Here is a 14,071-nt window from a genome sequence, read left to right on the forward strand (position 1 = left end):
TATATATATATATATATATATATAACGAGCTCACCTGCGTCCAATCATCAGAATGCACTTCCTGCTCTCAGCTGGAACATCTACTCACGCTCCCCTGGGTGTCAGTAGACTTCTGCAGCTTTTGTATAACGTATTAATTGCCCCTTTGCCTTTTACGTTACTTTCACATGTGTGTCTATTTCTCTTGTAAATTGTGTTTAAGCCAAGTGGATAAGGGGCTTTGTTTTGTATGTTATTCAAATCATTTTGATATATTAAATCTCAGAAATTTTTATTTCATTAGTTTTCACCTGCAGTTCTCACAGTGTAGAGGAAACAAGTAGTCTTATTTATTTTATTTTACTTTTTGTATTCATGTGCGATTGCAACAACACCAGCCAGAACAGCCACTGCTCTATTACAGATTATCGTCACACTGCTAACAATATTAATCTCTCAGGGAAAGCTGGTAACAACATTAATCTCTCAGGGAAAGCTGGTAACAACATTAATCTCTCAGGGAAAGCTGGTAACAACATTAATCTCTCAGGGAAAGCTGGTAACAACATTAATCTCTCAGGGAAAGCTGGTAACAACATTAATCTCTCAGGGAAAGCTGGTAACAACATTAATCTCTCAGGGAAAGCTGGTAACAACATTATTCTCTCAGGGAAAGCTGGTAACAACATTAATCTCTCAGGGAAAGCTGGTAACAACATTAATCTCTCAGGGAAAGCTGGTAACAACATTATTCTCTCAGGGAAAGCTGGTAACAACATTAATCTCTAAGGGAAAGCTGGAAACAACATTAAACTCTCTGGAAAGGCTGGTAACAACATTAAACATTGTCGTAAAACTGGTAACAACTTTAAACTCTCTTGGAAAGCTGGAAACAATATTAAACCCAGTGATAAAGCTGGTAACGACAGAAAACTATTTAGGAAAGCTGGTAACAACTGTAAACTGTCTGGTAAAGCTGTGAACCTCACGGAGAGTGCAACACACCTGCAACAGCCCCATGTGCCTCACTGATGAACTGCAACACACCTGCAGCAGCCACATGTGCCTCACTGATGAACTGCAACACACCTGCAGCGGCCACATGTGATTCACTGATGAACTGCAACACACCTGCAGCAGCCACATGTGCCTCACTGATGAACTGCAACACACCTGCAGCAGCCACATGTGCCTCACTGATGAACTGCAACACACCTGCAGCAGCCACATGTGCCTCGCTGATGAACTGCAACACACCTCCAGCATCCACATGTGCCTCTCTGATGAACTGCAACACACCTGCAGCAGCCACATGTGCCTCACTGATGAACTGCAACACACCTGCAGCAGCCACATGTGCCTCACTGATGAACTGCAACACACCTGCAGCAGCCACATGTGCCTCACTGATGAACTGCAACACACCTGCAGCAGCCACATGTGCCTCACTGATGAACTGCAACACACCTGCAGCAGCCACATGTGCCTCATTGATGAACTGCAACACACCTGCAGCAGCCACATGTGCCTCACTGATGAACTGCAACACACCTGCAGCAGCCACATGTGCCTCACTGATGAACTGCAACACACCTGCAGCAGCCACATGTGCCTCATTGATGAACTGCAACACACATGCAGCAGCCACATGTGCCTCACTGATGAACTGCAACACACCTGCAGCAGCCACATGTGCCTCACTGATGAACTGCAACACACATGCAGCAGCCACATGTGCCTCACTGATGAACTGCAACACACCTGCAGCAGCTACATGTGCCTCACTGATGAACTGCAACACACCTGCAGCAGCCACATGTGCCTCACTGATGAACTGCAACACACCAGCAGCAGCCACATGTGCCTCACTGATGGACTGCAACACACAGGCAGCAGCCACATGTATCTCACTAATGTACTGCAACACACCTGCAGCAGCCACATGTGCCTCACTGATGGACTGCAACACACATGCAGCAGTCACATGTACCTCACTAATGTACTGCAACACACATGCAGCAGCCACATGTGCCTCACTGATGGACTGCAACACACCTGCAGCAGCCACATGTGCTTCACTGATGGACTGCAACACATCTGCAGCAGCCACATGTGCCTAACTGATGGTCTGCAACACACCTGCCGCAGCCACATGTGTCTCACTGATGGACAGCAACACACTTGTAGCAGCCACATGTGCCTCACTGATGGACTGCAACACATCTGCAACAGCCACATGTGCTTCACTGATGGACTGCAACAGCCACACGTGCCTCACTGATGGACAGCAACACACCTGTAGCAGCCACATGTGCCTCACTGATGGACAGCAACACACCTGTAGCAGCCACATGTGCATCACTGATGGACTGCAACACACCTGCAGCAGCCACATGTGCCTCACTGATGGACTGCAACACACCTGCAGCAGCCACATGTTCATCACTGATGGAATGCAACACACCTACAGCAGCCACATGTGCTTCACTGATGGACTGCAACAGCCACATGTGCCTCACTGATGAACTGCAACACACCTGCAACAGCCACATGTGCCTCACTGATGAACTGCAACACACCTGCAGCAGCCACATGTGCCTCACTGATGGGCTGCAACACACCTGCAGCAGCCACATGTGCCTCACTGATGGACTGCAACACATCTGCAACAGCCACATGTGCTTCACTGATGGACTGCAACAGCCACATGTGCCTCAATGATGGACTGCAACACACCTGCAGCAGCTACATGTGTCTCACTGATGGACTGCAACACACCTGCAGCAGCCACATGTGTCTCACTGATGGACTGCAGCAGTCACATGTGTCTCACTAATGGACTGCAACACACCTGCAGCAGCCACATGTGTCTCACTGATGGACTGCAACACACCTGCAGCAGTCACATGTGCCTCACTGAAGAACTGCAACACACCTGCAACAGCCACATGTGCCTCACTGATGGACTGCAACACACCTGCAACAGCCACATGTGCCTCACTGATGGACTGCAACCCACCTGCAAAAGCCACATGTGCCTCTCTGATGGACTGCAACACACCTGCAACAGCCACATGTGCCTCACTGATGGACTGCAACACACCTGCAGCAGCCACCTGTGCCTCACTGATGGACTGCAACACACCTGCAGCATCCACCTGTGCCTGAATAATGGACTGCAACACACCTGCAACAGCCACATGTGCCTCACTGATGTACTGCAACAGCCACATGTACCTCACTAATGTACTGCAACACACATGTAGCAGCCACATGTGTCTCACTGATGGACTGCAACACACCTGCAGCAGCCACATCTGTCTCTCTGATGGAATGCAACACACCTGCAACAGCCACATGTGCCTCACTGATGGACTGCAACACACCTGCAACAGCCACATGTGCCTTACTGATGGACTGCAACACACCTGCAAAAGCCACATGAGCCTCACGGATGGACTGCAACACACCTGCAACAGCCACATGTGCCTCACTGATGGACTGCAACACACCTGCAACAGCCACATGTGCCTCACTGATGGACTGCAACACACCTGCAAAAGCCACATGTGCCTCACGGATGGACTGCAACACACCTGCAACAGCCACATGTACCTCACTAATGTACTGCAACACACCTGCAGCAGCTACATGTGCCTCACTGATGGACTGCAACACACATGCAGCAGCCACATGTACCTCACTAATGTACTGCAACACACATGCAGCAGCTACATGTGCCTCACTGATGGACTGCAACACACCTTGTGCAGCCACATGTGCCTCACTGATGGACTGCAACACACCTGCAGCAGCCACATGTGCTTCACTGATGGACTGCAACACATCTGCAGCAGCCACATGTGCCTCACTGATGGTCTGCAACACACCTGCCGCAGCCACATGTGTCTCACTGATGGACTGCAACACACCTGTAGCAGCCACATGTGCCTCACTGATGGACTGCAACACACCTGCAGCAGCCACATGTGCCTCACTTATGGACTGCAACACATCTGCAACAGCCACATGTTCCTCACTGATAGACTGCAACACTCCTGCAGCAGCCACATGTGCTTCACTGATGGACTGCAACAGCCACATGTGCCTCACTGATGGACTGCAACACACCTGCAGCAGCTACATGTGTCTTACTGATGGACTGCAACACACCTGTAGCAGCCACATGTGTCTCACTGATGGACTGCAGCAGCCACATGTGTCTCACTGATGGACTGCAACACACCTGCAGCAGCCACATGTGCCTCACTGATGAACTGCAACACACCTGTAGCAGCCACATGTGCCTCACTGATGGGCTGCAACACACCTGCAGCAGCCACATGTGCCTCACTGATGGACTGCAACACATCTGCAACAGCCACATGTGCTTCACTGATGGACTGCAACAGCCACATGTGCCTCAATGATGGACTGCAACACACCTGCAGCAGCTACATGTGTCTCACTGATGGACTGCAACACACCTGCAGCAGCCACATGTGTCTCACTGATGGACTGCAGCAGTCACATGTGTCTCACTGATGGACTGCAACACACCTGCAGCAGCCACATGTGTCTCACTGATGGACTGCAACACACCTGCAGCAGTCACATGTGCCTCACTGATGAACTGCAACACACCTGCAACAGCCACATGTGCCTCACTGATGGACTGCAACACACCTGCAACAGCCACATGTGCCTCACTGATGGACTGCAACCCACCTGCAAAAGCCACATGTGCCTCTCTGATGGACTGCAACACACCTGCAACAGCCACATGTGCCTCACTGATGGACTGCAACACACCTGCAGCAGCCACCTGTGCCTCGCTGATGGACTGCAACACACCTGCAGCATCCACCTGTGCCTCAATAATGGACTGCAATACACCTGCAACAGCCACATGTGCCTCACTGATGTACTGCAACAGCCACATGTACCTCACTAATGTACTGCAACACACATGTAGCAGCCACATGTGTCTCACTGATGGACTGCAACACACCTGCAGCAGCCACATCTGTCTCTCTGATGGAATGCAACACACCTGCAACAGCCACATGTGCCTCACTGATGGACTGCAACACACCTGCAACAGCCACATGTGCCTCACTGATGGACTGCAACACACCTTGTGCAGCCACATGTGCCTCACTGATGGACTGCAACACACCTGCAGCAGCCACATGTGCTTCACTGATGGACTGCAACACATCTGCAGCAGCCACATGTGCCTCACTGATGGTCTGCAACACACCTGCCGCAGCCACATGTGTCTCACTGATGGACTGCAACACACCTGTAGCAGCCACATGTGCCTCACTGATGGACTGCAACACACCTGCAGCAGCCACATGTGCCTCACTTATGGACTGCAACACATCTGCAACAGCCACATGTTCCTCACTGATAGACTGCAACACTCCTGCAGCAGCCACATGTGCTTCACTGATGGACTGCAACAGCCACATGTGCCTCACTGATGGACTGCAACACACCTGCAGCAGCTACATGTGTCTTACTGATGGACTGCAACACACCTGTAGCAGCCACATGTGTCTCACTGATGGACTGCAGCAGCCACATGTGTCTCACTGATGGACTGCAACACACCTGCAGCAGCCACATGTGCCTCACTGATGAACTGCAACACACCTGTAGCAGCCACATGTGCCTCACTGATGGGCTGCAACACACCTGCAACAGCCACATGTGCTTCACTGATGGACTGCAACAGCCACATGTGCCTCAATGATGGACTGCAACACACCTGCAGCAGCTACATGTGTCTCACTGATGGACTGCAACACACCTGCAGCAGCCACATGTGTCTCACTGATGGACTGCAGCAGTCACATGTGTCTCACTGATGGACTGCAACACACCTGCAGCAGCCACATGTGTCTCACTGATGGACTGCAACACACCTGCAGCAGTCACATGTGCCTCACTGATGAACTGCAACACACCTGCAACAGCCACATGTGCCTCACTGATGGACTGCAACACACCTGCAACAGCCACATGTGCCTCACTGATGGACTGCAACCCACCTGCAAAAGCCACATGTGCCTCTCTGATGGACTGCAACACACCTGCAACAGCCACATGTGCCTCACTGATGGACTGCAACACACCTGCAGCAGCCACCTGTGCCTCGCTGATGGACTGCAACACACCTGCAGCATCCACCTGTGCCTCAATAATGGACTGCAATACACCTGCAACAGCCACATGAGCCTCACTGATGTACTGCAACAGCCACATGTACCTCACTAATGTACTGCAACACACATGTAGCAGCCACATGTGTCTCACTGATGGACTGCAACACACCTGCAGCAGCCACATCTGTCTCTCTGATGGAATGCAACACACCTGCAACAGCCACATGTGCCTCACTGATGGACTGCAACACACCTGCAACAGCCACATGTGCCTCACTGATGGACTGCAACACACCTGCAAAAGCCACATGTGCCTCACGGATGGACTGCAACACACCTGCAACAGCCACATGTACCTCACTAATGTACTGCAACACACCTGCAGCAGCTACATGTGCCTCACTGATGGACTGCAACACACATGCAGCAGCCACATGTACCTCACTAATGTACTGCAACACACATTCAGCAGCTACATGTGCCTCACTGATGGACTGCAACACACCTTGTGCAGCCACATGTGCCTCACTGATGGACTGCAACACACCTGCAGCAGCCACATGTGCCTCGCTGATGAACTGCAACACACCTCCAGCAGCCACATGTGCCTCTCTGATGAACTGCAACACACCTGCAGCAGCCACATGTGCCTCACTGATGAACTGCAACACACCTGCAGCAGCCACATGTGCCTCACTGATGAACTGCAACACACCTGCAGCAGCCACATGTGCCTCACTGATGAACTGCAACACACCTGCAGCAGCCACATGTGCCTCACTGATGAACTGCAACACACCTGCAGCAGCCACATGTGCCTCATTGATGAACTGCAACACACCTGCAGCAGCCACATGTGCCTCACTGATGAACTGAAACACACCTGCAGCAGCCACATGTGCCTCACTGATGAACTGCAACACACCTGCAGCAGCCACATGTGCCTCATTGATGAACTGCAACACACCTGCAGCAGCCACATGTGCCTCACTGATGAACTGCAACACACCTGCAGCAGCCACATGTGCCTCACTGATGAACTGCAACACACATGCAGCAGCCACATGTGCCTCACTGATGAACTGCAAAACACCTGCAGCAGCCACATGTGCCTCACTGATGAACTGCAACACACCTGCAGCAGCTACATGTGCCTAACTGATGAACTGCAACACACCTGCAGCAGCCACATGTGCCTCACTGATGAACTGCAACACACCAGCAGCAGCCACATGTGCCTCACTGATGGAATGCAACACACAGGCAGCAGCCACATGTATCTCACTAATGTACTGCAACACACCTGCAGCAGCCACATGTGCCTCACTGATGGACTGCAACACACATGCAGCAGTCACATGTACCTCACTAATGTACTGCAACACACATGCAGCAGCCACATGTGCCTCACTGATGGACTGCAACACACCTGCAGCAGCCACATGTGCTTCACTGATGGACTGCAACACATCTGCAGCAGCCACATGTGCCTAACTGATGGTCTGCAACACACCTGCCGCAGCCACATGTGTCTCACTGATGGACAGCAACACACTTGTAGCAGCCACATGTGCCTCACTGATGGACAGCAACACACCTGTAGCAGCAACATGTGCATAACTGATGGACTGCAAGACACCAGCAGCAGCCACATGTGCCTCACTGATGGACTGCAACACACCTGCAGCAGCCACATGTGCCTCACTGATGGACTGCAACACATCTGCAACAGCCACATGTGCTTCACTGATGGACTGCAACAGCCACACGTGCCTCACTGATGGACAGCAACACACCTGTAGCAGCCACATGTGCCTCACTGATGGACAGCAACACACCTGTAGCAGCAACATGTGCATAACTGATGGACTGCAAGACACCAGCAGCAGCCACATGTGCCTCACTGATGGACTGCAACACACCTGCAGCAGCCACATGTTCATCACTGATGGAATGCAACACACCTACAGCAGCCACATGTGCTTCACTGATGGACTGCAACAGCCACATGTGCCTCACTGATGAACTGCAACACACCTGCAGCAGCCACATGTGCCTCACTGATGAACTGCAACACACCTGCAGCAGCCACATGTGCCTCACTGATGGGCTGCAACACACCTGCAGCAGCCACATGTGCCTCACTGATGGACTGCAACACATCTGCAACAGCCACATGTGCTTCACTGATGGACTGCAACAGCCACATGTGCCTCAATGATGGACTGCAACACACCTGCAGCAGCTACATGTGTCTCACTGATGGACTGCAACACACCTGCAGCAGCCACATGTGTCTCACTGATGGACTGCAACACACCTGCAGCAGTCACATGTGCCTCACTGATGAACTGCAACACACCTGCAACAGCCACATGTGCCTCACTGATGGACTGCAACACACCTGCAACAGCCACATGTGCCTCACTGATGGACTGCAACCCACCTGCAAAAGCCACATGTGCCTCTCTGATGGACTGCAACACACCTGCAACAGCCACATGTGCCTCACTGATGGACTGCAACACACCTGCAGCAGCCACCTGTGCCTCGCTGATGGACTGCAACACACCTGCAGCATCCACCTGTGCCTCAATAATGGACTGCAACACACCTGCAACAGCCACATGTGCCTCACTAATGTACTGCAACACACATGTAGCAGCCACATGTGTCTCACTGATGGACTGCAACACACCTGCAGCAGCCACATCTGTCTATCTGATGGAATGCAACACACCTGCAACAGCCACATGTGCCTCACTGATGGACTGCAACACACCTGCAACAGCCACATGTGCCTCACTGATGGACTGCAACCCACCTGCAAAAGCCACATGTGCCTCTCTGATGGAATGCAACACACCTGCAACAGCCACATGTGCCTCACTGATGGACTGCAACACACCTGCAACAGCCACATGTGCCTCACTGATGGACTGCAACACACCTGCAAAAGCCACATGAGCCTCACGGATGGACTGCAACACACCTGCAACAGCCACATGTGCCTCACTGATGGACTGCAACACACCTGCAACAGCCACATGTGCCTCACTGATGGACTGCAACACACCTGCAAAAGCCACATGTGCCTCACGGATGGACTGCAACACACCTGCAACAGCCACATGTACCTCACTAATGTACTGCAACACACATGCAGCAGCTACATGTGCCTCACTGATGGACTGCAACACACCTTGTGCAGCCACATGTGCCTCACTGATGGACTGCAACACACCTGCAGCAGCCACATGTGCTTCACTGATGGACTGCAACACATCTGCAGCAGCCACATGTGCCTCACTGATGGTCTGCAACACACCTGCCGCAGCCACATGTGTCTCACTGATGGACTGCAACACACCTGTAGCAGCCACATGTGCCTCACTGATGGACTGCAACACACCTGCAGCAGCCACATGTGCCTCACTTATGGACTGCAATACATCTGCAACAGCCACATGTTCCTCACTGATAGACTGCAACACTCCTGCAGCAGCCACATGTGCTTCACTGATGGACTGCAACAGCCACATGTGCCTCACTGATGGACTGCAACACACCTGCAGCAGCTACATGTGTCTTACTGATGGACTGCAACACACCTGTAGCAGCCACATGTGTCTCACTGATGGACTGCAGCAGCCACATGTGTCTCACTGATGGACTGCAACACACCTGCAGCAGCCACATGTGCCTCACTGATGAACTGCAACACACCTGTAGCAGCCACATGTGCCTCACTGATGGGCTGCAACACACCTGCAGCAGCCACATGTGCCTCACTGATGGACTGCAACACATCTGCAACAGCCACATGTGCTTCACTGATGGACTGCAACAACCACATGTGCCTCAATGATGGACTGCAACACACCTGCAGCAGCTACATGTGTCTCACTGATGGACTGCAACACACCTGCAGCAGCCACATGTGTCTCACTGATGGACTGCAGCAGTCACATGTGTCTCACTGATGGACTGCAACACACCTGCAGCAGCCACATGTGTCTCACTGATGGACTGCAACACACCTGCAGCAGTCACATGTGCCTCACTGATGAACTGCAACACACCTGCAACAGCCACATGTGCCTCACTGATGGACTGCAACACACCTGCAACAGCCACATGTGCCTCACTGATGGACTGCAACCCACCTGCAAAAGCCACATGTGCCTCTCTGATGGACTGCAACACACCTGCAACAGCCACATGTGCCTCACTGATGGACTGCAACACACCTGCAGCAGCCACCTGTGCCTCGCTGATGGACTGCAACACACCTGCAGCATCCACCTGTGCCTCAATAATGGACTGCAATACACCTGCAACAGCCACATGTGCCTCACTGATGTACTGCAACAGCCACATGTACCTCACTAATGTACTGCAACACACATGTAGCAGCCACATGTGTCTCACTGATGGACTGCAACACACCTGCAGCAGCCACATCTGTCTCTCTGATGGAATGCAACACACCTGCAACAGCCACATGTGCCTCACTGATGGACTGCAACACACCTGCAACAGCCACATGTGCCTCACTGATGGACTGCAACACACCTGCAAAAGCCACATGTGCCTCACGGATGGACTGCAACACACCTGCAACAGCCACATGTACCTCACTAATGTACTGCAACACACCTGCAGCAGCTACATGTGCCTCACTGATGGACTGCAACACACATGCAGCAGCCACATGTACCTCACTAATGTACTGCAACACACATTCAGCAGCTACATGTGCCTCACTGATGGACTGCAACACACCTTGTGCAGCCACATGTGCCTCACTGATGGACTGCAACACACCTGCAGCAGCCACATGTGCTTCACTGATGGACTGCAACACATCTGCAGCAGCCACATGTGCCTCACTGATGGTCTGCAACACACCTGCCGCAGCCACATGTGTCTCACTGATGGACTGCAACACACCTGTAGCAGCCACATGTGCCTCACTGATGGACTGCAACACACCTGCAGCAGCCACATGTGCCTCACTTATAGACTGCAATACATCTGCAACAGCCACATGTTCCTCTCTGATAGACTGCAACACTCCTGCAGCAGCCACATGTGCTTCACTGATGGACTGCAACAGCCACATGTGCCTCACTGATGGACTGCAACACACCTGCAGCAGCTACATGTGTCTCACTGATGGACTGCAACACACCTGCAGCAGCCACATGTGTCTCACTGATGGACTGCAGCAGCCACATGTGTCTCACTGATGGACTGCAACACACCTGCAGCAGCCACATGTGTCTCACTGATGGACTGCAACACACCTGCAGCAGTCACATGTGCCTCACTGATGAACTGCAACACACCTGCAACAGCCACATGTGCCTCACTGATGAACTGCAACACACCTGCAGCAGCCACATGTGCCTCACTGATGAACTGCAACACACCTGCAGCAGCCACATGTGCCTCACTGATGAACTGCAACACACCTGCAGCAGCCACATGTGCCTCACTGATGAACTGCAACACACCTGCAGCAGCCACATGTGCCTCATTGATGAACTGCAACACACCTGCAGCAGCCACATGTGCCTCACTGATGAACTGCAACACACCTGCAGCAGCCACATGTGCCTCACTGATGAACTGCAACACACATGCAGCAGCCACATGTGCCTCACCGATGAACTGCAACACACCTGCAGCAGCCACATGTGCCTCACTGATGAACTGCAACACACCTGCAGCAGCCACATGTGCCTCACTGATGAACTGCAACACACCTGCAGCAGCCACATGTGCCTCACTGATGAACTGCAACACACCTGCAGCAGCCACATGTGCCTCACTGATGAACTGCAACACACCTGCAGCAGCCACATGTGCCTCATTGATGAACTGCAATACACCTGCAGCAGCCACATGTGCCTCACTGATGAACTGCAACACACCTGCAGCAGCCACATGTGCCTCACTGATGAACTGCAACACACCTGCAGCAGCCACATGTGCCTCATTGATGAACTGCAACACACCTGCAGCAGCCACATGTGCCTCACTGATGAACTGCAACACACCTGCAGCAGCCACATGTGCCTCACTGATGAACTGCAACACACATGCAGCAGCCACATGTGCCTCACTGATGAACTGCAACACACCTGCAGCAGCCACATGTGCCTCACTGATGAACTGCAACACACCTGCAGCAGCTACATGTGCCTCACTGATGAACTGCAACACACCTGCAGCAGCCACATGTGCCTCACTGATGAACTGCAACACACCAGCAGCAGCCACATGTGCCTCACTGATGGACTGCAACACACAGGCAGCAGCCACATGTATCTCACTAATGTACTGCAACACACCTGCAGCAGCCACATGTGCCTCACTGATGGACTGCAACACACATGCAGCAGTCACATGTACCTCACTAATGTACTGCAACACACATGCAGCAGCCACATGTGCCTCACTGATGGACTGCAACACACCTGCAGCAGCCACATGTGCTTCACTGATGGACTGCAACACATCTGCAGCAGCCACATGTGCCTAACTGATGGTCTGCAACATACCTGCCGCAGCCACATGTGTCTCACTGATGGACAGCAACACACTTGTAGCAGCCACATGTGCCTAACTGATGGACTGCAACACATCTGCAACAGCCACATGTGCTTCACTGATGGACTGCAACAGCCACACGTGCCTCACTGATGGACAGCAACACACCTGTAGCAGCCACATGTGCCTCACTGATGGACAGCAACACACCTGTAGCAGCCACATGTGCATCACTGATGGACTGCAACACACCTGCAGCAGCCACATGTGCCTCACTGATGGACTGCAACACACCTGCTGCAGCCACATGTTCATCACTGATGGAATGCAACACACCTACAGCAGCCACATGTGCTTCACTGATGGACTGCAACAGCCACATGTGCCTCACTGATGAACTGCAACACACCTGCAGCAGCCACATGTGCCTCACTGATGAACTGCAACACACCTGCAGCAGCCGCATGTGCCTCACTGATGGGCTGCAACACACCTGCAGCAGCCACATGTGCCTCACTGATGGACTGCAACACATCTGCAACAGCCACATGTGCTTCACTGATGGACTGCAACAGCCACATGTGCCTCAATGATGGACTGCAACACACCTGCAGCAGCTACATGTGTCTCACTGATGGACTGCAACACACCTGCAGCAGCCACATGTGTCTCACTGATGGACTGCAGCAGTCACATGTGTCTCACTGATGGACTGCAACACACCTGCAGCAGCCACATGTGTCTCACTGATGGACTGCAACACACCTGCAGCAGTCACATGTGCCTCACTGATGAACTGCAACACACCTGCAACAGCCACATGTGCCTCACTGATGGACTGCAACACACCTGCAACAGCCACATGTGCCTCACTGATGGACTGCAACCCACCTGCAAAAGCCACATGTGCCTCTCTGATGGACTGCAACACACCTGCAACAGCCACATGTGCCTCACTGATGGACTGCAACACACCTGCAGCAGCCACCTGTGCCTCGCTGATGAACTGCAACACACCTGCAGCATCCACCTGTGCCTCAATAATGGACTGCAACACACCTGCAACAGCCACATGTGCCTCACTGATGTACTGCAACAGCCACATGTACCTCACTAATGTACTGCAACACACATGTAGGAGCCACATGTGTCTCACTGATGGACTGCAACACACCTGCAGCAGCCACACCTGTCTCTCTGATGGAATGCAACACACCTGCAACAGCCACATGTGCCTCACTGATGGACTGCAACACACCTGCAACAGCCACATGTGCCTCACTGATGGACTGCAACACACCTGCAAAAGCCACATGAGCCTCACGGATGGACTGCAACACACCTGCAACAGCCACATGTGC

Source organism: Procambarus clarkii, chromosome 85, assembly GCF_040958095.1.
Source record: "Procambarus clarkii isolate CNS0578487 chromosome 85, FALCON_Pclarkii_2.0, whole genome shotgun sequence".
Lineage (NCBI taxonomy): Eukaryota > Metazoa > Arthropoda > Malacostraca > Decapoda > Cambaridae > Procambarus > Procambarus clarkii.